Source organism: Schistocerca nitens, chromosome 9 (genome assembly GCF_023898315.1).
Source record: "Schistocerca nitens isolate TAMUIC-IGC-003100 chromosome 9, iqSchNite1.1, whole genome shotgun sequence".
Taxonomy (NCBI): Eukaryota; Metazoa; Arthropoda; class Insecta; order Orthoptera; family Acrididae; genus Schistocerca; species Schistocerca nitens.
Window position 1 is genome coordinate 402,924,599 of NC_064622.1, and position 25,089 is coordinate 402,949,687.

The following is a 25,089-nucleotide window of genomic DNA, read 5'->3' on the forward strand; positions in this document are numbered from 1 at the left end:
GTGTGCTAGTGGCTTATGGATGGTGCGCCCAGCAAATAAAACTGCAGATCGCTTTGCAATTGCTATAGATCTGTAGATGTTCTAAATTTGAAAGAAACTGGTAATCATTTTAAAGACACATGCGACAACCGAAATATTACAATAATAAGAGTGAAAATTGTCAGCCATAAGGTGGCGACAAGTGTGAATATGCAACGTTGTGCATTATATAACTAACATGTTTTACCTATTCGGCTAGTTAGAAGGGAACACGCAGTTCAAAGGGTAATTCAAATCTCAGAACGATTTACCATTTGCCCATGTACTGTGGGCGTAGTCAAAGTCAGCGATAAAAGAATAATCAAAGAAACATGTCACAGTAGTAATAGAACCAAACACCTCTAAATTATACATTGACTAACATAATTTTACGAAAACAAATCCTGACTGAGTGACTGCTAATATCTGCTATACTGTAAGCTCATGGGGGTGTTACAGAGCAATGCTGTGCCTGTCTTGTAAGGCATGTTGATATTCGGTGGGATGTCGATTCCAGAGCGACAAAACCAAGTGACTGCTCTGGGAGTTCCAAACGTAAACATGTGTAGGTTATATTCCTGGTCGTGATGTAATCAAGCCTGAGACATTTTCAGAATTCTTCTATAGTGTCGAATATCTGTAATTTATTTGTATAAATTTATGTGCATGTATAAAACTGTACCATTTAAAATTATTTCACCTGTAACTATTTGTAACTTACATGTTTAGAATAAATTTGAAAGATTTAACGTAAAAATCCGTAAATTTAAATCAACCCAGTTTTGCTAAATGCACTGACGAAAAAAAATATCGCAACACCAAAAAGGAGTTGTGCGACAGAAACAAAAATTGGTAGGAGTGTTTATACATTTGAAAGATGTCTCTTCAAATTTCGTGCCAGTCGCATAAGTGTTTCCGCTAGTAGTTACTTTAGAGATTGGACATGGTGAGTTGATTTTAGTCAGAATGCCTTTAAGGGGACAAAGACGGCCATTATCGACACATCACTGATTTAGAACAAGATCGTGTAATAGGGCTACGAGAAGCTGGAAGTTCCTTCTGCGATATTACAGAAGACTTGGCAGACGCTGTACGTGGTCGCTGGCAGCGGTGGTCACGAGAATCTAGGGTAGCAAAAAGACATGTCTCCGGACGGCCACGTGAAACTACCGAGAGTGAAGACCATCGTGTTCGGCGTATGGCTCTTGCGCGTCGCACTGCATCTGCAGCAGCAATCTGAGCAGCAGTTGGCACCACAGTGACATAACGAACTGTTGCACATCGTTACTTAAATGACAGATCCGCGTCAGACGCCCTATAGCGTGCACCCCAAACCACCGCCGTTTCCGATGAGCTCATTGGGGGGGGGGGGGTCTGTTGTGTTCTATGATGAAAGCTGTTTATGCCTCGGTGCCAGTGATGGCCGTGTGTTGATTAGGAGGAGGCCAGTTGAGGACCTGCATCCAACCTTGTCGCGTGCTAAACACACTGGACCTACACGTGGATTTATGGTCTGTAGTGCGATTTCGTATGACAGCAGGGTCACACTCGCAGTTATGCTGCCATTCATGATCAACATTCCAGAGGGTGTTTTTCAGCAGGATACCGCTCGCGCACATACCGCTGTTGTAACCCAACACGCTCTACAGCACGTCGACATGTTGCCTTGACCTGCTCGATCATCAACTGTGTCTCCAGTCGAGCACATATGGGACATCATCGGGAGGCAACTCCAGCGTCATCCACAAACAGCATTGAACAACCGTCCCTGCAACAGGCATGGAACTCCGTTCCACGAACTGACATCCGACTCCTGTACAATACAATGCGTGCACGTTTGCATGCTTGTATTCGGCACTATGGCGGTTTCGCCGATTATTAATGTACCAGCATTCACATTTGCAACGGCTTATCTCGTATCTCCTATTATCTTGCAATGTTAATCACTTTCATATGTTACGTAGACATTGCTCTACATTATTTTTTGGTGCTGCAGTTTTTTCCGCCAGTTCATTTATCGGTTATTGTCTTTGACAGCGATGTAAACTTCTTTGCTTCAACTGTTATCTTTCTACTGCTTCTTCGTGAATGTTTAGTGGGAAGTTGCGGAGTAATAAAGATAAGTCGTGCTTGTGATACGGTAGGAAGCAGACATCAAATTTGGAATTAATAGCTCAAGGTAGCAAATGAATATTACATTTTGCTGTTCTGATGTTTGAAGAGTTAAAATACACACATTCAAAGTCCAGATATTTTTTATTTCGCAGTTAGTGATTCACCAGACTTTCACAATCCTAACGTCAGTGGACGTTCTTTGTACAAAGCAGACCTGCGGCATTATTATAATTCAATTAGAAGACAACGAGGACAACTGTAAGACATTAAGGAAAAAATACGAGGGCAGTTCAATAAGTAATGCAACACATTTTTTTTTTCTGAAACAGGGGTTGTTTTATTCAGCATTGAAATACACCAGGTTATTCCCCAATCTTTTAGCTACACTATTTTTCAACGTAATCTCCATTCAATGCTACGGCCTTACGCCACCTTGAAATGAGGGCCTGTATGCCTGCGCGGTACCATTCCACTGGTCGATGTCGGAGCCAACGTCGTACTGCATCAATAACTTCTTCATCATCCGCGTAGTGCGTCCCACGGATTGCGTCCTTCATTGGGCCAAACATATGGAAATCCGACGGTGCGAGATCGGGGCTGTAGGGTGCATGAGGAAGAACAGTCCACTGAAGTTTTGTGAGCTCCTCTCGGGTGCGAAGACTTGTGTGAGGTCTTGCATTGTCATGAAGAAGGAGAAGTTCGTTCTGATTTTTGTGCCTACGAACACGCTGAAGTCGTTTCTTTAATTTCTGAAGAGTAGCACAATACACTTCAGAGTTGATCGTTTGACCATGGGGAAGGACATCGAACAGAATAACCCCTTCAGCGTCCCAGAAGACTGTAACCATGACTTTACCGGCTGAGGGTATGGCTTTAAACTTTTTCTTGGTAGGGGAGTGGGTGTGGCGCCACTCCATTGATTGCCGTTTTGTTTCAGGTTCGAAGTGATGAACCCATGTTTCATCGCCTGTAACAATCTTTGACAAGAAATTGTCACCCTCAGCCACATGACGAGCAAGCAATTCCGCACAGATGGTTCTCCTTTGCTCTTTATGGTGTTCGGTTAGACAACGAGGGACCCAGCGGGAACAAACCTTTGAATATCCCAACTGGTGAACAATTGTGACAGCACTACCAACAGAGATGTCAAGTTGAGCACTGAGTTGTTTGATGGTGATCCGTCGATCATCTCGAACGAGTGTGTTCGCACGCTCCGCCATTGCAGGAGTCACAGCTGTGCACGGCCGGCCCGCACGCGGGAGATCAGACAGTCTTGCTTGACCTTGCGGCGATGATGACACACGCTTTGCCCAACGACTAACCGCGCTTTTGTCCACTGCCAGATCACCGTAGACATTCTGCAAGCGCCTATGAATATCTGAGATGCCCTGGTTTTCCGCCAAAAGAAACTCGATCACTGCCCGTTGTTTGCAACGCACATCCGTTACAGACGCCATTTTAACAGCTCCGTACAGCGCTGCCACCTGTCGGAAGTCAATGAAACTATACGAGACGAAGCGGGAATGTTTGAAAATATTCCACAAGAAATTTCCGGTTTTTTCAACCAAAATTGGCCGAGAAAAAAAAGTGTTGCATTTCTTATTGAACTGCCCTCGTATATTTTAGTATAGTGAATTACATTTAATGCAGCTCCATTTAAAGTAATGACAAATGTAGTTTCCATGGACAAGTCCTAGCATAACCAGCATTGAATCGGTATATTACACAATGTATCTATGTTTCTGCTGGTTTTCCTACATTGGCAGGACTTGCCATCTACAAGAAATTCATATCAGACCTTAAACAGAAAGGCCATCTCGATGGATCAGGGTCGCCCGTGTGTAACCTAACTCGTTGCTAAAAATACACTCTCGTACAGATCAATTGCTGAACTTTAATACTTCACAGTCGACTTGCGAATTATAACTCTGGGAGGAATTGTGCCATATGATCGTTAGGATAGGAGCAATATACACACGTCACTTCTTGTCACAAATTTTCAGTGCTGGAAAGCATACAGGACTGGCAATATTGTTTGGAAAATTAGAAATCAAACCTTTTTAAAAACGTCACCCAAAAAATGACACTTTTGTATGTGGTACCCATGGAGAACAGTAAAGGACAGATTCAGAGAGCCAGAGCTGAAACGACGTAGTGATTACGGAAACGCGGAGCCCGTTGACATCTGTGTTGCACTTTACGACAGTGTATTCCACTGTGCGAGCTTTGTATTGGCTCAGTAAACATGCCTGAGCGTCGTTCACAAACGCCATAATCTGTTTATTGGACTAAAGCAGTAGTGCCGTTCGCAGACATGTCATAATCGTGCAGTCTACTACATCTACACCTGTACTCAGCTAGTCATCTTACTATGTGTGGTGGAGTGTACTTCTCACACCACTATGTTATTTCCCCCATTTCTTGTTCCATTCACGAACGATAAATCTCTCTTCCCTTCCTACTTGTTCCACTCGCACGGAAAGTAAGACAATCCTTACACGTAAAGCTAGAATTTCTTGGTATCCTGTGTATGAAGGTGGAATGTATTGCAGTTTAGCGTCATGGTTATCACGTACGGTATATCCCGGAGGCAGTAGCCTGTTCCTAGACTCACTTTGGAACGTAGGCTCCCGGAATTTTTTAGTTCTCCACACACAAAGCCTTTCTTGCAATGTGTGTCAATGCAGTTTCTTGAGCATCTCTCTAACACTCTCTCGCTGATAGGCATGTGACGAACAGTTCAAATATGTGTGTGAATTCCCTAGACTTACACACTACTTAAACTAACTTATGCTAGGAACACACGCGCGCGCGCGCGCGCGGGCACACACACACACACACACACACACACACACACACACACACACACACACTGAAGAGAGACAATGTATTTGTTTTAACTGCTATAGTCCATTAGTCTTACCTTACACATTGGGGCCGTCAGCACATTATAGTGTGTTTTTATGTTGCTTACTTAAACACTGATGGAATGTGTTAACGTGTGCCGAAACGAGAAGTTTTTGAACTGTTTGTGTTTTTATACCAAGAGTATGGTAAATAGAATACATACATGTAACTGTAGAAAACTATTTGACTACTATTGTTCATAGCGTAGATATTTTTGCAGCAATTTTTACTGTAGTAATAGCAGCAGCAGCAGCAGCAGCAGCAGCAGCAGCGGTAGTGAGTAGCTGGTGGAGGTACTGTCTAATAGAGGTAGAGATGCAGACATTATTGTTCATTTTCTCTGCTATAAGGATTGATGCCCAGTTGTAAAATTTAAGAGCAGATTGTATTTGTTGCTCTTGTTTAGAGGTGGATCTGATTTTATGCATTTGTTCTATAATATTAAATGGTGCCCATCAGTAACATCTATTTGACAAGAGTGCAAATATTTTGATCTGTAATTTTGTTCTTGGTGGTGCTCTCTTTTATGTCACTGGGCTGTACCTAATATTAGATTGTTTTTTGATCTTAGTTAAAGAGTCTTCAATTTATTTGTTACGTTCTGGTGCCCAGTTTGCTCAAGTACTACAGGTAGGTAATATACCTTCGAGCTGTCACTGTTATTTTAATATTCTGTTCTTGTAAACTTTTGCAGAAGGTATTTATTTTTTAAATTAATGTTTTCAGTAAAATAAGCCCAGGCCTGCACAACCATCCAGACCTAACACCACTCCGCCCAAAACCAAAGGTACAGTGGTAGCAGCCATGGTTGTGCTTTGTGCTGGCATGGTGCCCATCGCATTTGTTTGTAACTTCAGAAAATGTGTCTTGCTTTCCCATGCGCTGTTGCGACCATGGCATCTAGAAAGGTGCCAAGAATTGAATCCCTATGTAAAGAGGAATTAGCATAGGAAGCAGTTGCTCGTGGGCAGGCACTTCTGAGCTCTGTGTTAGAGTTGCCTCAGCAGATTCGATGTGTCATGGGTGAATCGTTGCAGTTGATGGCGGGAGAGTGGAAGGATATGAGTAGTGAAATGAACATGTGGCTGGACAGCTGTGAGACTGAAGTAGTGCACCATTTTTTTTGTTGTTAGTCACCTTCCAGTGAGCAGCTGGGTAGGTTGCAAGCTAGAACCACACATTATGGCTATATAGTAACGATTTTTTATTGTTAGTAAAAGAAGGGGAACAGGATAGGACGGGGCGGATGAAGGTTATAATTAATGATTTATCAACTGGGTCATGCATCCAGGACATCCCAATGGATGTAAACTTCGTATCAGGTGAGAGGAGGTTAAGCAGACAGATAAAGTAGAGGTGGTAAAGGGGAACGGTAGAACGTGCCACAGTTCGCCAGGTTAACCTACTTGTTACACGGAATACTAAGTATTTCTGGAGTTCTCCATAAATTCAGCACCCAATATGCTTAGATGTTTGTATAATATGGTGTCACAGGGTGATGTCAACAGCTGTGCCACAGTTGATACACCAGTTCCCGTCAGATTCACCAAAGTTAAGCATTGTTGGGTGTGACGAGTACTTACAAGGGAACCTCCCCATCGCACCCCCCTCAGATTTAGTTATAAGTTGGCACAGTGGATAGTGCTTCAAAAACTGAACACAGATCAATCGAGAAAACAGGAAGAAGTTGTGTGGAACTACGGAAAATAAGCAAAATATACTACCTGAGTAGTCCATGTGTAACATACAGGGTGTTTCAAAAATGACCGGTATATTTGAAACGGCAATAAAAACTAAACGAGCAGCGATAGAAATACACCGTTTGTTGCAATATGCTTGGGACAACAGTACATTTTCAGGCAGACAAACTTTCGAAATTACAGTAGTTACAATTTTCAACAACAGATGGCGCTGCGGTCTGGGAAACTCTATAGTACGATATTTTCCACATATCCACCTTGCGTAGCAATAATATGGCGTAGTCTCTGAATGAAATTACCCGAAACCTTTGACAACGTGTCTGGCGGAATGGCGTCACATGCAGATGAGATGTACTGCTTCAGCTGTTCAATTGTTTCTGGATTCTGGCGGTACACCTGGTCTTTCAAGTGTCACCACAGAAAGAAGTCACAGGGGTTCATGTCTGGCGAATAGGGAGGCCAATCCACGCCGCCTCCTGTATGTTTCGGATAGCCCAAAGCAATCACACGATCATCGAAATATTCATTCAGGAAATTAAAGACGTCGGCCGTGCGATGTGGCCGGGCACCATCTTGCATAAACCACGAGGTGTTCGCAGTGTCGTCTAAGGCAGTTTGTACCGCCACAAATTCACGAAGAATGTCCAGATAGCGTGATGCAATAATCGTTTCGGATCTGAAAAATGGGCCGATGATTCCTTTGGAAGAAATGGCGGCCCAGACCAGTACTTTTTGAGGATGCAGGGACGATGGGACTGCAACATGGGGCTTTTCGGTTCCCCATATGCGCCAGTTCTGTTTATTGACGAAGCCGTCCAGGTAAAAATAAGCTTCGTCAGTAAACCAAATGCTGCCCACATGCATATCGCCGTCATCAATCCTGTGCACTATATCGTTAGCGAATGTCTCTCGTGCAGCAATGGTAGCGGCGCTGAGGGGTTGCCGCGTTTGAATTTTGTATGGATAGAGGTGTAAACTCTGGCGCATGAGACGATACGTGGACGTTGGCGTCATTTGGACCGCAGCTGCAACACGGCGAACGGAAACCCGAGGCCGCTGTCGGATCACCTGCTGCACTAGCTGCGCGTTGCCCTCTGTGGTTGCCGTACGCGGTCGTCGTACCTTTCCAGCACGTTCATCCGTCACGTCCCCAGTCCGTTGAAATTTTTCAAACAGATCCTTTATTGTATCGCTTTTCGGTCCTTTGGTTACATTAAACCTCCGTTGAAAACTTCGTCTTGTTGCAACAACACTGTGTTCTAGGCGGTGGAATTCCAACACCAGAAAAATCCTCTGTTCTAAGGAATAAACCATGTTGTCTACAGCACACGTGCACGTTGTGAACAGCACACGCTTACAGCAGAAAGACGACGTACAGAATGGCGCACCCACAGACTGCGTTGTCTTCTATATCTTTCACATCACTTGCAGCGCCATCTGTTGTTGAAAATTGTAACTACTGTAATTTCGAAAGTTTGTCCGCCTGAAAATGTACTGTTGTCCCAAGCATATTGCAACAAACGGTGTATTTCTATCGCTGCTCGTTTAGGTTTTATTGCCGTTTCAAATATACCGGTCATTTTTGAAACACCCTGTAGGAGACATTTAGCACAGGAGCGTCGTGGTCCCGTGGTTAGCGTGAGCAGCTGCGGAACGGAAGGTCCATAGTTCAAGTCTCCCCTCGAGTGAAAAATTTTTTTTCTTTATTTTCGCAAAGTTATGATCAGTCAGTTTGTTCATTGACGTCTCTGTTCACTGTAATAAGTTTAGTGTCTGTGTTTTGCGACCGCACCGCAAAACCGTGCGATTAGTAGACGAAAGGACGTGCCTCTCCAATGGGAACTGAAAACATTTGATCGCAAGGTCATAGGTCAACCGATTCCTCCACAGGAAAACATTTCTGATATATTCTATACGGCACTGGTGACGGCATGTGCGTGACATGACAGGAATATGTTGTCGACCCACCTAACTTGTACACTTGTCGAATGGGTAAAAAGATTCTTCTACCTTGCCCTATTTAGGTTTTCTTGTGGATGTGATAATCACTCCCAAAAAAGTGATGAAAACATAAGTGTTTGTGACATAAACTGAAAATAAAAAAATTAAATTTTTCCCTCGAGAGAAGCCTTGAACCAAGGACCTCTCGCTCCGCAGCTGCTCACGCTAACCACGGGACCACGGCACTACTGAGCTGATATTGTCCTTGATGTTGCAGATCATCCACATGGACTACTCAGTTTGTATATTTTGCTTATTTTTTCATAGTTCCACACAACTTCTTCCTGTTTTCTCGATTGATCTGTGTTCAGTTTTTCAAGGCCTATCCACTGTGCCAACTTATAACTAAATCTGAGGGGGGTGCGATGGGGAGGTTCCCTTGTTAGAAGGGTGACTGTCCGGGTGCACCACACACTGTTGACAATTTTCCCGTTACCTTCATGGCAGAGGGAACAGCAGGAGTGGTGTTGAAAAGTTCATAACTAGTCTTTGCGCCTGTGTCCTGGATTAAATTCCATACCGCAATGCAATGTCTTGTGAAGTGAAATGGATGATGATCTGTCATCGGATGGGTACGTTTAGCTTGGTGGCATCCTTGGTGCTATTTGGGAGGAAAATGGTGCAAATGGCTCTGAGCACTATGGGACTTAACATCTATGGTCATCAGTCCCCTAGAACTTAGAACTACTTAAACCTAACTAACCTAAGGACATCACACAACACCCAGCCATCACGAGGCAGAGAAAATCCCTGACCCCGCCGGGAATCGAACCCGGGAACCCGGGCGTGGGAAGCGAGAACGCTACCGCACGACCACGAGATGCGGGCTATTTGGGAGGAGTAGGCTGTGCTGGCACCATGTTTCATCCTCTCCCTTCTCTCATCATCCAACACTTTTCGTTATTTAAGGTCAACTGCCACTTTTCGCACCATTCCGATTTTTCTTCTAAATCGTTTTTCAGTTCTTTTTGGTCTTCTGCTGACTTTATTAGTCGATAAACGATAGCGACATCTGCAAACAACCGAAGACGACTGCTCAAATTTTCTCCCAAATTGTTTATATAGATAAGGAACAGCAAAGGGCCTATAACACTGCCTTGGGGAACTCCTGAAATCACTTCGTTTTACTCCATGACTTTCTGTCAATTACAACGAACTGTGACCTCTCTGACAGGAAATCACAGATCCAGTCACATAACTGAGACGATATTCCATAAGCACGCAGTTTCACTACGAGCCGCTTGTGTGGTACAGTGTCAAAAGCCTTCCGGAAATCCATAAATACCGAATCGATATGAAATACCTTGTCAGTAGCACTCATCACTTCATGTGAATAAAGAGCTAGTTGTGTTCCACAGGAACGATGTTTTCTAAACCCATGTTGACTGTGTGTCAATAGACCGTTTTCTTCGAGGTAATTCACACAATTCGAACACAATATATGTTCTAAAATCCTGCTGCATATCGACATTAACGATATGGGCCTGTAATTTAGTGGATTACTCCTACTACCTTTCCTGTATATTTGTGTGACCTGTGTAACTTTTCCGTCTTTGGGTACGGATCTTTCGTCGAGCGAACGGTTATATATGATTGTTAAGTATAGAGCTAATGCATCAGCATACTGCGAAAGGAACCTAATTGGTATACAGTCTGGACCAGAAGACTTGCTTTTATTAAGTGATTTATGTTGCTTCCCTACTCCGAGGATATTTACTTCTACGTTACTCATGTTGGCAGCTGTTCTCGATTCGAATTCTGGAATATTTACTTCTTCTTTTGTGAAAGCATTTCGGAAGGCTGTGTTTAGTAACTCTGCTTTGGCAGCACTGTCTTCGATAGTATCTCCATTGCTATCGCGCAGAGAAGGCATTGATTGTTTCTTGGCGCTAACATACTTCACATACGACCAGAATCGCTTTGGATTTTTTGCCAGGTTTCGAGACAAAGTTTCGTTGTGGAAACTGTTAGAAGCATCTCGCATTGAAGTCCGCGCTAAATTTCGAGCTCCTGTAAAGTATTGCCAATCTTGGGGATTTTGTATCTGTTTAAATTTGTTTCGTTGTTTCTGCAACAGTGTTTTAACCCGTTTTGTGTACCAATGAGCATCAGCTCCGTCGTTTAATTTATTTGATATAAATCTCTCAATTGCTCGCGCAGCCCCGCGTGTGTCCGCGAGCGTGCGCGGGGTGCGCGAGCAATTGAGAGATTTATATCAAATAAATTAACAAACGACGGAACTGATCCTGTGTGTGTGTGTGTGTGTGTGTGTGTGTGTGTGTGCCGATGGGTGTGAAGGATAGAAAACACCTTTGCAATTCAAATTCAGGTGACTGAACCTGCTCTTCAGGCCATCTCAGCCAGTCATGCCACACAATTTTAGTTTACATTACTGGATGATCAGTATTAAACGCCATGAAGTTGCAGTTGCTGTATCCAAATGTAAGAGGTAGTTTGGTATACATAATAGCAAATACCGTAATGGAAGGGGACACCAAAGGAGCTTTCCACAAGCGCTTGTGTAAGAAAGTAGTTCCAGCTAGGGTAAAAATTAAATTGGTTGATCTGCATTAAAGACATGAGCAAGAAGGAAAGGAGTCGTTTGGAGAATGTGTTAACTGGGTATACAAGGCTGCACATGTATTTTTTCTTCTGTCCACTGAAGCTAAAGTGCTAGCCAGTATTGTGGAAGGTATCAAAGCAGCTAGTCGTTCACATGTAATGTTTGCTCAGCCCCGTCATATATTCAAATACCTAGAGGAATTAGAGTATCTGATGGAGGAGTTTAGATATGTGGATCAGGGAGGAGTGGCAAACAGCAGTATGCTAGCTGGAAGGAATGGGCGGCGAGACCGTAGGTTGAAACTTGTAAGTGAGAAGTTGAACAAAGACAAGAATATTTGTTATGGTCAATTCAAACTCCTTGCATATGCTGGAATTGGTATCACTAAGTCAGGTCCGCGCGGGATTAGCCGAGTGGTCTCAGGTGCTGCAGTCATGGACTGTACGGCTGGTCCCGGCGGAGGTTCGAGTCCTCCCTCGGGCATGGGTGTGTGTGTGTGTGTGTGTGTGTGTGTGTGTGTGTGTGTGTGTGTGTGTTTGTCCTCAGGATGATTTAGGTTAAGTAGTGTGTAAGCTTAGGGACTGATGACCTTAGCAGTTAAGTCCCATAAGATTTCACACACATTTGAACATTTGAACTAAGTCAGGGGAACAACTACAGCAGTTATGTGACGAAATGAAATGACATATGGCGAGCGCCTCCCGTAGGGTAGACTGGTCGCCTGGTGCAAGTCTTTTTAGAAGACGCCACTTCGGCGACTTCTGTGTCTTTGGGAATGATATGGAGATGAAGACAACACAACATCCAGTTCCCGAGCGGAAAAATCTGCGACCCAGCCGGGAATCGAATTCGAGCCCCTCCCATGGCATTCTGCTGCGTTGACCACTCAGCTAGGGGGGGGCGAACAGTTGTGTAGTGAATTTGATGTGCTGGCTGACAGATTAGAGCATGAAAGAGTTTGAAAGAATTGAAAAGGTTAGTCGAAGAGATGTTCAAGCAAAGAGTTATGCACTCTCCCACACCATATTCAGCACCCATCTGTCTTGTGCAAAACCATCAGGCAAATCCAGAATGGTAATAGATTAAAGGGAACTTAACAAGAAGGCGGTTCTCCAGCCTGTATCGTTGCCACACTTGCATACGCACTTTGGGTGGTTTGTGGGTGTCCATGTCTTTACTACAATAGATCTGAACCAGGCTTATTATCAGATTTATTTAGGCAAAGGATCAAAGCACCTGACAGTGTTTACCACTTGGAACTTGCTTGAGTTAAATTGAATTCCGTTTGGATTCTGTGTTATCCCAACTGTTAAATATGTTGTTTTCTTATATTAAACTCAAATTTTTGCATCATTACTTGGAAAACTTAGTTTTTTTTTTTAGCAAAGATTGGCAGTAACTCACGGAACTTTTCGGAAGGCGGGTTTGACAGTTAAACACGAGAAGTTGGTCAGTTTTCCTGACATGTCATTTCTGGGGCACATTATGTAGCCAGGGGAAGTAAGAGTTGATCCAGTACGAACCAAAGCTACGAGGGAGTTTTTTCTGACAAAACGTCAAGGAAATAACGAGATTCTTAGGGATGGTTATTTTTTTACGATTTCGCGGGGTGATTTCATGGTTAGGGCGTGCCCCCATTAAAAAAGAACGCCTTTCGATGAGCTAGAATTCAGCGTCCAGTATTATTAGTTTATCTGGTTTCTGCTCTTGAGGAAGAATGAGCTGCCATTCTTCCACATGCATTCTGACACATCCCAGAAAGTGTCCCTACCAGAGTTTAAGCCGAAGAGTTGGTACACTCCATATTTAGGAAATTGCAGCATGCTAGAGTAACTTCGGTCAGGAACTTCTGTTAATAGAATGCTTCTGAAAAAAACGTCGACGTATACCTCGTGGTTCTTTGCACGAATGCCGTCACATGGACAATGGCTCCTGCTGCTCCCCAGTCAGAGAAGTCGTTCCGTCCTCAAATAAAATGGTTCAAATGGCTCTGAGCACTATGGGACTCAACATCTGATGTCATCAGTCCCCTAGAACTTAGAACTACTTAAACCTAACTAACCTAAGGACACCACACACATCCATGCCCGAGGCAGGATTCAAACCTGCGACCGTAGCGGTCGCACGGTTCCAGACTGTAGTGCCTAGAACCGCTTGGCCACCACCTCCGGCCGTTCCGTCCTCCTCGGGCGCCTTGAAACAGTTCGCCGCAACACACAATAACGAAAAACACCTGCTCGCACTCAAATTTTACAGCCACATTTCTTCGGCTTATTTGTATCGCACTGTTCCAGTGATCTCCCTTCGAATGGCGTTACCATTGACCTTAATAGAGTCACCATTGTCCTTAATCTGATAGCTTTCTTGAAATGTAGGAAACGGCGCAGTTCTTCATATCTCCTGCAAGACATAACATCTGCAATGAAGTTCACGGGTTGGTCATTTTCCTTAGACCAATAAATAGGTCTTCAGTTCAGAGGCAGAAGTAGGGAAATATATTTTTTGTCCTTTTTGATATGTGTATAAGATGGTCTGATAAACTATTTCAGCTGTTAGGCTCTCTGAAATTAAATAAGAGTACATGAGTACACATTCGCTTTGCCAGTAAATGATGGCACGTTAACGAAGTTGTGTAAGCGACTGAACCAAATCGCATTCCTTTTAGTAGGTTTTGCTGGGATACCGTAGCTCAGAATGTTAGAATTTACGTTTCAACCTGTATTATTTGCTGCAATTGTTTCGTTGTTGTCCGTATCACTTCTTTCTGAAGACATATTACAGGTATCAGTCATGGCAGTCCACTTCAAGTGATAGGTCATTATCAGAGTCATAACTACGACCCTAGAATTCTTGTGACCCAGCTTCCAAAATTTGTAGAGTTTTTGGATCGCTTATAACATGGCTATAGTCCTTTATTCTGGCGAATTCTACTGCCCTCGAATGACTTGGCTGATGAATGATATAACTTTATCTATTTTTAGAAGATAGGTTTGTAAATATTATTCATTATGTACGCATGTGCAGTAAATTTTGAAGTTTGGCGAAAACCCTTCATTCAGTCTATTTCAGAAATGACTTCAACTGAAAACAGTAATGGAAAGTAATATTGTCTCATACGGGGACCCAAGTTGATATTGCGAAAACAATATTCATACGATTCAGATGTCTGCAAATCTTATCAAATTATTAGCAAACGAATTACAGCACTTAAATATGGGAAGACTTACTGTACCTTTCCTACAGGCCAATGTAACATAGCTTCGTGGCTACACCAAGAATGAAGTGACAAACTAAGGAAAATCGCTTAAAGAAAATGCCAAGACGGTTCCTTTGAAAGGGCACGGCCGATTTCCTTCCCCATCCTTCTATAACCTGAGTTTGTCTTCGCTAAGAACATCATTGTCCACGGGACACTGAACACTAATCTTCCTTCCTGTAATAAAACCCAGAAAGCGGCGCAATTACAAATATTTTTTGAAGGGACCGAGATACGAAACTTTTAATCACGAAAACTGACAATGGCCGGAAGAGCAGTGTGCTGACCACGTGCCCTACCATATCAGCATCCATCGAAGCCTGTCGGCAGAGGAAGGCACTTCGTTCGGTCGATACCATTGAGCATTCTGAGGCCTGTTCGGATGGAGTTTTGTTTGGTCTCAGATATGGAACTAGGACTCGATGCATTCAAAGTGGACACTGTACCATTTTACACTATCGTGTCGAAAACTAACGTTAAGAAAATTGTGGCTGCAGTAGATTTCTGATTATAACTTAAATACAACCAGCAGCCATAATCAATACTAGTTTCTGATTTCTTAAAATCCCTCGACAGATGGCTCCTATAAGCTCCCATGCTGGGGATTTGTCTTGTGCTCATTTATTGGGTAAATGTGAATAAACTTTTTATATCATACTTGTGGCTGGTTCCTGTTTTTTGTTATAATCCTTAAAACTATCGCACTTATCTTCGAGCAAATACGGTATCGTTTTTTGGACTGACCACCGTCGTAGTCTTTTGAGTTCCTCTTTGCTGGGAAATCAGCGATGAGTTTTTCTGTGCTTTTTGTAATTGAGATGTACCATATCTGTTATTAGGTAGTTTCTTGCATTAGGTTTATTCTGCTTTCAACAGCGCCTATGCTCGAGTGTTAGATGGAATTTTGTTACTGTTGAGGTAACCTGTTTTGAGTTCATAACGTATTCTTGAATTTTCTCAACATGCAAACTTGAAACTTGTGTGCCAAGCTCTCTACCAGCGTCGTCAAACGGAAGTGGAGATCAATACGATATTTCGATTAATAATTTTAATTATTGGATCCAATCAAAAACCCCGAAAGCTGAATTCAGTCACTTAAAAAATCGGGAAAATTTTTATTTGTGATGGAGGAAATTATATAATGTAAACATTGATGGAAACAGACGTATTGCGGTATTTGTTTCTGAACTGCCGGAATTTTTTAATTCTCTGCTGCTGAACAGTCAGCATCGCAATGTGAAATCAATGTTTGCTTTATGATTATTTTAATACTAATGCTGATAAGTGAAGTATTACGCCTCCATACACTTGAAATGCATTTTTATAACATAACATGACATGAAGCCAGTCGCCAGTCGGAGGTCAAAAAGAAATGGAAATAATGATAGAAACGATGTGATAAATTTGAATTTTCTTTCCAGAAATTTTATGTCGATTTCAAGTTGAATAAACTATGAATGCTTCGAAAATTTTGATAAATTTACTGGCTACTTTAACAAGTTAAAACTACTTGTCGAAAGTTCGTTTGGATGTGCAAAATTTCAATGACGCGGTCACGTTTTAATGCATTTTATCACAATTTGTAGCCCACTGCCGGCTATTAACGTCTTCCAGTGCAATTTTTTGCCATGGCCATGCCACGAAATTTTTTGTTTGCGCTACTTTTCTATTGGTATGCCGCTTTTGAGACGCAATTAACACGTGATGCTTTAACAGCTATTGTGCGATGTGCAACATTGTTCGTCTGCGTGCTGCACAAGGAATTAGATACAAATTCTTTATGGCGAACATAAAATGACTTTCCTTTTTTTGTTGTACCTAAGTAATACGAACGTACTGATCCGGAAACGTAATCATATATCTCAAGTTGGGGGTGTAACTCAGTGGTAGAGTGTCTGCTTCGCATGCAGAAAGTCCTGGGTTCAAATCCCAGCTCCTCCAAATATTTTTTCCATTTCTATCATCTTCAAACTTTTGTGGAACTGTATTATTTATACCCTAATTTCGAGTTATTGTACAAATAAGTAAACAAAACATCATAATACAAACCAATCTTGCAGTTTCCCGCCGCTAACTGAAGTTCCGTTACTTTCCCACACCTTGTAAAAGGTGCTTAGAAATTTTAATCAAACAAGTCCATTCGTTGCTGGGAACTGTAAAAGAAGCAGAAATTCAGTCAATGTGGAGAGTTTCCGTTACTACCAGAGACTCGGATATAATCGATCGCCATCGCCACTCTAGTTGAATGGTCTGAAATTAGCTGGTGAGGGACAAAGGCTGTGCCCATTTCGGAACACCACTTAAGTATTCGCCTAGAAAGTGTGAAAATCAGTACATCAAAATGTTTGCTGCGGAGGTGTTGCGGTAAAAAGAGAAACTTGAAATTTAAGTAATTTGGTAGGGGACATGGGAAGGTTCAGTCTCTGTGATGTAAAGTACAACTAAATCTATTTTCAGAGCGTCGCTTAGAAATACGTGCGTGTTGATTGTCGCTGCAGGTGTGGTATGTAACATCACTATTCATTGCGTCGTAATACTTTGTTAATGGTACTGATTACCGATCAGTTTTCTGCTCTCAAAATTCAAAATGTTCGGCGCGCGCGCGCGCGCGCGCGTATGTGTGTGTGTGTGTGTGTGTGTGTGTGTGTGTGTGTGTGTGTGGTGTGGCTCCAAAGTTTGTATTTAAATTCCCTGTATAGCTCTTTCGTACATATACTACGCTGTCACGTCATAGAATACATCGTAGCATGCATATTTAAATAAAATAAATCAAACGAAAAAAAGTGCGATAATGGAAATAATCATGAAAGTAATGATAAATAAACTGTTTAAGAATTTCCATAGTAAATTGCGGACAGACAAACGAAATCATTCTTTCTGCTTTGATAAACACAGTCTACAGTATGCAGTTCTTTAGAAATTTAGTAAAAAAGTTTTAATAAAATCTCGTAAAATATATCTAGTACAGGGGATATGCAAAATAACGTGAACAGTGGTAGCAATGGGATGGTTGTGTTTGATGGTCAACAACGCAGGTGGGCTGTGCGTGTTCAGTACTAGGCATCAGCGCAGGTTGTTTACGAGTAGTGCACACTTCGTTTTGCATTCAAAGGCAGAGGTAGGCGTGCAGTGAAAGACCTAACAGAGTTCCAAAGAGGGCCCAGATTAGCTGGAACATCAGTAACCAAGACAGCCAACTTATTGAATGTTTCAAGAGCAACAGTCATGACAACCTACACAAAACATGGAAATACATCATCGCGTAAACTTAATAATGGGCGCAAATCAAAACTAAATGACAGAGATCGTCGTATGCTAACACGAACTGTGTCAAAACAACACAAAACTACTAAAGTGACTGCAGAGCTCAATAGCCATCTTCGAGACCCTATATCTCTCGACACTGTCCGCCAAGATCTCTATAAAGCGAATATTCATGGACTAGCTGCTATACCGAAACCATTGGTGACAACCAACGCAAAGAAGTGTGGAACTTGGTGCCAGGAGCATAAATTTTGGACGGCTAATCAGTGGAAACACGTCATATGGTCCGACGAGTCAACGTTTTCCGCATTTCCAACATCGGGCCGGGTATACGTCTGGAGAACGCCAAACGAAGCCTACAATCCTGATTGCTTGATTCCAACGGTTAAACATGGAGATGGAAGTGTGATGGCGTGGGCAGCCCATGGTATTCTTCTGGTCCCATCATTACGCTTAAAGGCCGTGTTACAGCCAACGGTTATGTGAACATTCTACGTGGTCAGGTGCACCCCAAGATTCAAATGTTGTTCCCCAACAATGACATTTCAGGACGATAATGCACCAATTCCTACAACCAGGACAGTACAATCGTGGTACGAGGAGCGTGCAACTAAACTGCAGCGTCTTCCCTGGCTAGCAGAGCCCCTGGACTTGAACATTGTCGACCCCTTGTGGGTGGCATTGGAGCGCAGATACCGGAGCAGATTTCCGCGCCCTAGTCACTACAGGAGTTAGAAGACGTTCTGATCGAAGAGTGGCGTAACATTCCACTGGAGACTAGACAATCATTATAAGCCAGTATTCCAAGAAGAATCGCAGCTGTATTACGGGCAAATAATAATAATAAATTATTAATAAACCATTCCCAAGTAACTATAGGTGTTTACATTATTTTACCTATCCCCTGTGCATCCACTATGTTTCGTTTTTCAGACAAGTCATTATTTTCAACTATTACTAAAGTAACGAGATGTTTTCAAAAAACGTAAATTCTGTCCAAAATTTTGTTCTTAAAAATGAGTACTTAATATTGTTTACTTGCAAACTGCGTAAACTTTACTAGGAAAGCATTGAATTACAACTGTTTACTTCCTGGACGAGTTAACGAAACATTGCTGTAACACCTCTCAAAAATTCGAGTTTAAAAACCCCGAATTTTTTCAGTTTATGATACTAAGATTAGCATTACAAGTTTAGCGATAATGAAGTCTAAAAACCTCAGAAATAATCTAAGATTCATGGTAATCTAAAATTGATTTCATTGCCAGTACAAAATTGATGTTAAGGCTGGCCCTCAACATTTCTGCCATCACACTGTCATGTAACTTCACGTAAACAGTGGCCTCCGACACACCATAACATTGTTCATTTGTTTAAACAATTGTTTACACAGTTGTTTACGCTTACCTGATTAGCAACTACTTTTGAAACGGATTTGTGTTCAGGAACATATTCAGGATCTGTATATGAATCATAGTTATCGACATCATTCTCGGATTTATACAAATCGTCCCTGAAACGCATCAGGACAAAGTTACCATTGGTGAGAATCTGAAATTTGTGAAAGAGCTGCCATTCTCGGTTTATCGCAGATCTATCAGCCAGTATCAGTAAAACATATAACTTGCCAAGTTATAAATGCATTAACTCTTTTCCTCATCGGCTGTTTCTTCCGAGTGTTGACAGCTGAGGTCTTCATTTAACCTATATCTTGACGAAGTTAGGAATGAAAACTTCAACTGGAAATGTTTTATGTGGGGATTATATGAAGGGGTCGAAGTTCATTAAGTGGCGTTATGTATGCTGATTACATGATTTGACTTTAAGAATTTTAATTTTATCTCCTCTAAAAAGAAAAACCTAAGGTGATATCTTTTTTGGGAAAATGGTCTTTTGGGTGGAACGTTGCATGTAGAAAACAAAAGTAATGAACAAATGTCGAATTTTAACTTCCTAAAGTGCCACATATCATACCTAAACGAAGTATTTAATAATCACAAAATTAAAATATTTAAGTAAGTATGTGAAACAGAAGGCCGCTAAAAATAATGCCAAGAAGGAGATGCAAATAACGATGATGAAAGCCATGGCAATACCATTGTGAGCGCTTATGGAAAGAACCGTGACATCTAAAGCTAGAAACAGAGTTAACGTATTTGAAATTCAATTTCTTACAAAATGTGATTTCTTACAAGTGAGAAAGGAGTCTGACGGCTAGACCAGATTAGAAATGAAAGTCAAGACAATTACAAAACGAGATGTCCTTCATTAATCTTTATCGATGTCCTCTGTCGATCCTATCCGGTAAGGATCCCATACCGTAGCAGTACCCTGGCAGACAACAGACAAGTGTGGTGTACGCAATCTCTTTGGTGGATTTGTTGCATCTTCTAAATCTTCTGTCAATAAAACTGTCTTCGGTTCGCGTTCCCCACAACATTACCAATGTGATCGTTCCAGTTTAAGTTGCTTGCAGTTGTTATCCTCAGGTATTTAGTTGAATGGACAGCCTTTAAAATGGTTCAAATGGCTCTGAGCACTATGGGACTTCTGAGGTCATCAATCCCCTAGAACTTAGAACTACTTAAACCTAACTAACCTAAGGACATCACACACATCCATGCCCGAGGCAGGATTTGAACCTGCGACCGTAGCGGTCACGCAGTTCCAAACTCAAGCGCTTAGAACCGCACGGCCACACCGGCCGGCGGACAGCCTTTAGATTTATGTGATTTATCGCGTAATCGGTATTCAGTGGATCTTTCTTATACTCACGTGGATGATCTCACACTTTTCATTAGTGAAGGTCAGTTGCCACTTTTCGCACCATGAAAATATTTTGTCTAAATCATTTTGCAAGTGGTTTTGATCTTCTGGTGACTTTACTAGACGGTAAATAATAGCATCATTTGCAAACATTCTAAGAAGGGTGCTCAGATTGTCTTCTAAATAGTTTCTATAGATTAGGAACAACAGATGGCCTATTACACTTCTTGGGGAACGCCATGTCACTTCATTTTTCCCCGATGTGTGTCTGTCAGTTATTATGGACTGTGACCTTTCTGATAGGAAATCACGAATCCATTGCACAACTGAGAGGATACTCGATAGGCACGCTGTTTGATTAGCAGCCACCTCTGAGGAACAATGTCAAAAACCTTCTAGAAATATGGAATCAATTTGAGATCCCTCGTCGATAGCAATCATTTCTAGATTAGATTAAAGAGTTGCACAAGAACTATATTTTCTAAATCCTTCTTGACTGTGTCAACAAATCGCTTTCTTCGAGGTAATTCATAATGTGCGAACACACATGTGCCAGAAACCTACTGCAAATCGACGTCAGTGATATGAGTCTATGATTCAGCGGATTACTCTTATTTCCTTTCTTGAGTATTGGTGTGACGTGTGCATTTTCCAGTTTTGAGTACGGACCTTTCGTCAAGCGAGCGTTTGTATACGATTGCTAAGTGTGAAGCTATTGCCTCATCGTACTCTGAACCCTAACTGGTATGCAATCTACATAGGAGACTTGCCTTTATTGATTCATTCTTCTTCGCTACATTTAGAATATATATTTTTTAAGCTACGTTTGCTGAGTTTTGATTCGAATTATGGAATATTCACTTCGTCTTATTTGGTGAAGAAATTTCGGGAAACTGTATTTAGTAACTCCGCTTTAGTGGCACCGTCGTCAGCAACTTTACCATCGCTGTCGCGCAGCGATTGTATTGATTACATCTTGCTGCTGGTGTACTTTAAATGTAACCAGAATCTCTTTTGAGTTTTCTGCCAGATTTCGAGACAGAATTTCTTTGCGGAAACCATCAATGAATTTCACTTTCACTTTTGCTTTTGCAAAAGTGTTCTCACCTGTTTTGTATACCGTGAGAGATCAGCTCTGTCTCTCATCAATTTGATACAAATCTCTCAGTTACTATCGATACTACATTTTCGAATTTAAGCCACATCTGGTCTACACTTGCGTAGTTCAGAAAGAATGGAGACTGTCTCATAGAAAATACTCAACGAATTTTTATCCTTTTTTTTAGGTAGATATATTTTCCGCTTATTTTTGGCAGGTTTGGCTGTTAAGATACTCAGTGTCGCTACATCAACCTTTTGTAATCTCTGTATTTGTCATGATGCTCCGTACTTGCTTCGGATTATTTGTTGCTAAGACGTACATTATGTTTTCGCAACCATTTACACTTAGAATTGCTCAAAATAGTACTGAGAGAAAACATTTAGTACAATTTCTGACGATTTTTTATACCTAACACCGTTTTTGAATATGTATTTTCGCCAACATATCGAGGGTAGATTGAAGTCACCATAAACTAGAACCAGTTATTAATGTATTACCTTCGAAGTAGTCGATTAAACTGTGTAACTGTGTTTGTGTTTTCTGTTTCATGGCACCGAGCGAGGGCAGATGAGACCAGTCTCGCTCACTTCCATCGTACCTAGTCTGACAGCGCCGGTCAAGAAAACCCTACAGGGTGACAATTATTGAACTATATGAAAAAAAACCTAAATTACTTACAAACTACGGCGTGCACACACTTTATTCAACATGTAAACATTTCTACAAATATTCAGATTTAGGTTATGACATGTTCGATATGCCAGCCATCATTGGCGATCATCTGGCACAGACGAATAACGGAATTCTCAATGAGCCGCTGAAGTGTCGGAACATGGATGACCTCCTGAATGGCTGTTTTCAGCTCAGCAATGGTTTTGGTGTTATTTCTGTACACCTTGTCTTTAATATAGCCCACAAAAAGGAGTCATATATTCAGATCCGGAGAATATGGCAGCCAATCGAGGCCCATGCCAGTGGCTTCTGGGTAGTCCACAGCCAGAATGGGGTCCCCAAAGTGCTCCTCCAGGGCTCAAACACTCTTCTGCTTCGATAGGGTCGAGCTCCGTCTTGCATGAACGACATCTTGCCGAAACCAGGGTAGCTTTGGATAATGGGGATGCAACCATCTTCCAGAACCTTCACGTACCGTTCGGTAGGAACATCGCACCTATTATTCCGTGGCTGGACATTGCACATCACACAATCACCCTTTGAAGGTGAAGAGACTTCTCGATCGCTAAATGCGGATTCTCAGGCTCCAAATGCGACAATTTTGCTTATTGACGAACCCACCCAAGTGAAAGTGGGGTTCGTCGCTAAATCAAACCATACAGCGCTTATTAATTTCCAGCATGTCTCGCGGCCAACCATGCAGTTTGAAAGTCCTAACGCAAATCATTCAGAAGTTATGACGATGTTATTTCACATAGTTCAATAACTTTCACCCTGTAGCAACAGACAGCCAACCTGCAGAAGAAGACGCCGCTGGATTCGCCTGCATAGGAGTATTTTAATTACTGTACGGTGTTTAAAAAGAAAAACGTTGTATTTTAACTGTATCACATGACATAATGATATAAAATGGAACGGTGAATGTCCAACTGCCAAACCGTACCCAGCAATGAAGAAGTTACCGTTAATCACAATAGAAAGACTTGTTTTTTGTGCGTAATTTGCTGTGGAGAATACAATGCCGGTCCGAGTGCCCGAGCGGTTCTAGGCGCTACATTCTGGAACCGCTACGGTCGCAGGTTCGACTCCTGCGTCGGGCACGGATGTGTGTGATGTCCTTAGGTTAATTAGGTTTAAGTAGTTCTAAGTTCTATGGAACTGATGACCTGAGAAGTTAAGTCCCATAGTACTCAGCGCCATTTGAACCATTTTTGAGAATACAATACAGTTGATTCTCAAAAAGTTTCTATTGTACAATAAACGACGAGAGAAAACTGTGCTGTTGAACTCGAAACATTTAGCTAGAAAATAAATCGTGAAAGTATCAATGAATATCTACGAAAAATCGGTCTCAACGTAAACTGGAATGAGCAATGAAATAATTGTGAGAAGTTAAAAGTAATTTTAACCAATGACATGATGTGAACAGTGAAAGTTGTATGCTCACTTCCTTTGTTTTAAGAAGATACTAACAAAATCTACAATCAATGGTGAAGCATATACAATTCCAAATTAATTAATAACTAGCTCGTGCGAAACAGAATCTGACGAAAGTTACGAAAATACACTGCAGTGTCACCGCAGCATCAGGTGCTTAATTAATATCCACAGACCAAGAATCTTATTTTAGGGAAGGGTAAAAGACGAGCCAAAATCATGAATTTCTGGAGACAGATGCCCAAAAATACTGGGCACAGGCATGTACAATAACCTCATAAAATGTCTGCAGTTAACTGGAGAAAGATGTTGGGAGTTGTCAGAGGGGAAAACGCAGAGACCATTCATTACTCCAAAAAGTAAAGGTTGGGCAATATCCATATTTCGGCTAAAATATACATTACCTACACCGAAACCAATCGCAAATTGGATGAATTCTGCAATAGGGTGATTTATTTGGCAGTTAATATCATCAGAGTTAAAATGTAAACTTCATATTTTCGGCAGAGTGAAGGAGGATTATGACTGAGATGTTACAAGGTGATATGATGCCGTACTTTTGTATAGATCGAGTAAGGAAGCAAAAGTGGCACCGACTGCTCTAACAACTGCTTTTTTGGTACACATGCTACCACAAAGCCTTAATCCACTCGTGGGTAGACTGCCTGAAAAAAAAGTGAAGCACCCAGAAGGAGAAGAGGAAACGAAATGAAACTTAACGGATTGGGGGCATATTTATGTTATTTCAGTTGTTGCAAAATAGTAAGATTTACAAAGAACTCGGCCGCTTGAGCTCATTTATCAGTATGACGTTGCACCTCTTCTAGTCTGGATATATGCACGATTTGGACTGGGAAGGATGTCATAAAGACGTATCCTACATGCCTTGGAGAGTTCGCATCTGAGCTGGTCAAAAACAAAAAAAAAAGTCACCATGATACTGTTGCATGAGAGGTAACAAATGGCTCTGAGCACTATGGGACTTCTTTGGTCATCAGTCCCCTAGAACTTAGAACTACTTAAAACTAACTAACCTAAGGACATCACACACATCCATGCCCGAGGCAGGATTCGAACCAGCGACCGTAGCGGCCTCTCGGTTCCAGACTGTAGCGCCTAGAACCGCATGTCCACTGCGGCCGGCCGAGAGGTAACACATCTGGACGCAGGATGTCTGTGACGTACGATTGTACCGTCTGAGTATATAACAATATTTTTTATGGTTAATTTAATTTTTTCTTTGCTTTAAAATTTTCGCACATTGCTACTAAATTTTCTGTATATGTAA

The 25,089-nt window shown here is 41.8% G+C and overlaps 1 protein-coding gene and 1 non-coding gene across 2 annotated transcripts in view; one reads left to right on the forward strand and one right to left on the reverse strand.

Moving 5' to 3' along the window:
- Window positions 1–25,089, reverse strand: part of LOC126204276 (uncharacterized) — a 681,498-nt gene that overhangs the window by 431,931 nt on the left and 224,478 nt on the right. The window lies entirely within an intron of this gene.
- Window positions 16,430–16,501, forward strand: Trnaa-cgc (transfer RNA alanine (anticodon CGC)). The gene has a single exon. It is a non-coding gene; the product is annotated as a tRNA-Ala (tRNA).